Source organism: Brassica oleracea, chromosome C3 (genome assembly GCF_000695525.1).
Source record: "Brassica oleracea var. oleracea cultivar TO1000 chromosome C3, BOL, whole genome shotgun sequence".
Lineage (NCBI taxonomy): Eukaryota > Viridiplantae > Streptophyta > Magnoliopsida > Brassicales > Brassicaceae > Brassica > Brassica oleracea.
The window spans coordinates 43,740,747-43,744,270 of record NC_027750.1 but is presented as its reverse complement, the minus strand read 5'-3'; positions in this window follow the sequence as shown (position 1 = coordinate 43,744,270).

Below are 3,524 nucleotides of genomic sequence, written 5' to 3'. Positions count from 1 at the left end.
CACGGATCAGATCGTCCAACCGTCGGTTTGCCTCTCTTTTCTCTCTGGAAGTTTGTCTGAGTTTTCTATCTTCTCTGTAATGATAATTTCTACCAGAGACCATAAAAATGAAGAATAATTCGGTCATAACCTCCCCCCTAACTGCCTGGACGAGCAGTTACCAAAAAGGTACCAAAAGGGGCAGTTTTTCCCATAACCGCCACCAAGTAACTGCCCATGGCGGTTATTCTTCTTTTTTTAATTCACGTCCTGGGCCTTCCAAACCACCCCTGGACAGGTCTAAAACAAGCCCAAAGTGATTGCCCACGCCCATGGTTCAACCACAAGAGCCCACCGGCCCATCGGTACCCATGGGTCATCCACAAGGCCCGGTCACTGTCTAACACTTGAACACTCAGTACAGCTTCTTCTCTTCATCTTATTCAATCTTACTAAGTCCCTTGGTCTATTTCCAGACCTAGACTTAGGTTTCTCATGATCCATCCTGATCATTTACTTCATTACAGCTTGTTCACGATCAATTCCCATGATCTGAACCAAAGCAGTTCCGTTTCTGTTGAAATGTATAGACCCTATGTCAAGTTCTAGGAACGGGGACATGACAGAACCACTCGACGATCATCGAGTGGTCGGCCCAAGCAGGCCACTCGACGAACGTCGAGTGGTCCGACCATCGAACCAGTCGACGATCGTCGACTGCTCGACCCAAGCAGGCCACTTGACGATCGTCGAGTGGTCCGACCATCGAACCACTCGACGATCGTCTAGTGGTCGGACCAAGCAGGCCACTCGACAATCGTCGAGTGGTCCGACCATCGAACCCCTCGACGATCGTCGAGTGGTCTGTCCTGGAACGCCTATCCAACCAAAAACTATCGGGACGACACCAATTCATGCACTCTCGTCTAAACCTCGATACGAACTCTTACGAACTGCGGCTATACTGTTCGTTACTCCATCCTAAGTGGAGTTGTCGTCGAGACATTACGATAAAAACTGCGGTAACTTATTCAAAAATTGTAATAAACGCGATAAGTCCAAAAACGGCCCAATGAGGCCTAAAACGGGACTAAGAGCCCACTTACGATTTTATTCGGTAAAAGCCCATCAGTGCTACGACGGTTTATATTTTATCTGGGAGAAAGGATAAATGTTTAATTTCAGAAGATAAATGTTAAGTTTCCGAAGATAATTATGAAGATCAAGGAAAATGGAATATTTCCGAAAGATGCTAAAGTCGGCCAAAGGGCACAACAGGAAAGCTTAAACTGACCTTGGAGGGAGTATATAAGGAGTTCTAGGTGAGAGGCACAAAGAAAGAACTTTTTCGGAGAACTTTTTCAGAGCAAACTTAGCACTTAGAGCATTTAGGCAACTTTCCGTTTTTGTTATTTCGAGCTGCAACTCAACTAGGTTGTGCAGTCTTAGGGTGTTAGAACTAGGAATCTCGCCAACAGCTCTCATAGCCGAGGCTTCTACCTTGTTGTAACGCTCATACGCGAATTCGGAATAAGGCTCCTTTTGCTCTTTTTTACGATTTCTTATTTATTTTTGTCTTTACTTTCGTGTTCTGATTGCTTGGCGTGTGGTTTAGCAGATATCCGGGACCTCTGGGAAATTAGGGTTTTCCTAACTTTCCAAATTTGAACGGAAATCGACAGTGTGAATTTCGGTTCCCACAAGCCTGTAAGGCTTTCTTATTCTCCTTTATAAGGATGAGACGTTGCCCCCATGGTGGGGATTGGTCGGAGTTGGCCGAAAGTTTGATGGAGAAGTCGGGAACGTTTGCATAAAGGGTGATGCTTCCGCTCATACCTCAGATGCTTGTGCTGCTCCTGTAGCTATGCTCGGCCTTAGTTTAAGCAGGACTTCAGTTTGCATTTCTTGAGGCTCTCTGAATCGTGTAGAGGAGTGTATGGGTCAGGACCCAGGAATTCTGAGAGGGAGAATCTTAGCGAGTCTAAGGATTAGGGGGATGAGGAGGTTTAATAAGACCCAGAGGCCGAAATGAGGATCCTCGTGCTTGATTTCGCTGTCCTTGCTTGCGCCTCTTGAGCTTGAAAAAGATGTGATGGACTTTCATTCAGGTCTTCGCACCGGTCTCCTTATTGCGTTTAGCATACTTGATGCTCCTTGAGGTTTTGATGTTATGGTTGTAGCTTCTTGCGTTGTCTTAGGATTGTACCATGACCTTCGGCAGAGGGACGTTCTGCGTGTTCGTCTTGGTAGTTGGAGATAACCTAGTTGATTCTTGGTACCGGAGTAGAACTCTTGGACATGTTGTTTGGGGTGAGCAGTAGTACCCATGCCGAATAAAGAAGGTGGAACCATTTGTTGAACTCTGCCATTGATTCTTGGCAACTCTCAACTATGTAATATTGCAATCTGCACCCAGAGGTAGGCTAAAATCAATGCTGCGGTGACCTTGTATCACGCTTTCTTGGAACTTGGATGATCATGGGCATGTTTTCCCAGAATCCGAAGATTTAGAGATGCATCCTTCTGAAACTCATGGCTTGTGGATGCGATTCTTCATAAATAGGAGGTTGTATGGATTTTCGTCCAGGAACCCGGAGGCTGGATGGACTCTCGTCCTGGAACCCGGAGGCTGGATGGACTTTCGTCCTGGAACCCGGAGGCTGGATGGACTTGCGTCCTGGAACCCGGAGGATGGTTGAACTTTTGTTCAGGAACCTGATGGTTGTGTGGACCTTCAAGGGGACCTTCTCGTATATTTTTTTGACTCGAAGTCGCCTCTGTCGGGTAGACCCTCGTTGATTCCTAGGTAGGCTTTTTGGAGAAGTGTCTTCCTTTATCAAAACCTGGGAGCGTCTTCCAATGCGTCGTCCAGCTACCCTTGGGAAGACTTACAAGTGGAACCAGATGTGTTAGGTTCGTGAACTTGGAGTATAGGCATGCGTCACATTCCACCTTCCGTAGATGGGTTACTCGTGAATTTTACCCAAGAGATAGCAGGTCTCTCTTATGGACCCGGAGATTCAATAGCTGGATCCTGGGATCGAACGAAACCGTGGTATTGTTTCAGAACCCGGAGATGTTGTTGGGACCCGAAGGTCGTTTCTGGAGCCCGGAGGCTGCCCTAGACCAAGAGGTCACCTTTAGAACCCGGAGGTTGAGTAAGGACCCGAAGGTCATTTGGGAACCCGGAGGTTCCTTCAGACCCTGAGGTCGTATTTAGGACCTGGAGGTTGCTCGGGACCCGGAGGTCGTTTGGGAACCCGGAGGTTTCTCTAGACCCGAAGGTCATTTTGAACCGGGAGGTCGTTTGGGAACCCGAAGGTTCCTCTAGACCTGGAGGTCATTTTGAACCCAGAGGTTTCTTTTGGACCCGGAGGTCGTTTTGAACCAGGAAGTCGTTTGGGAACCCGGAGGTTCCTCTAGACTCGGAGGTCATTTTGAACCCGAAGGTTTCTTTTGGACCCAGAGGTCGTTTTAACCCGGAGGTTTCTCGGGACCCGGAGATCGTTTTGAACCCGGAGGTTTCTTTTGGACCTGAAGGTCGT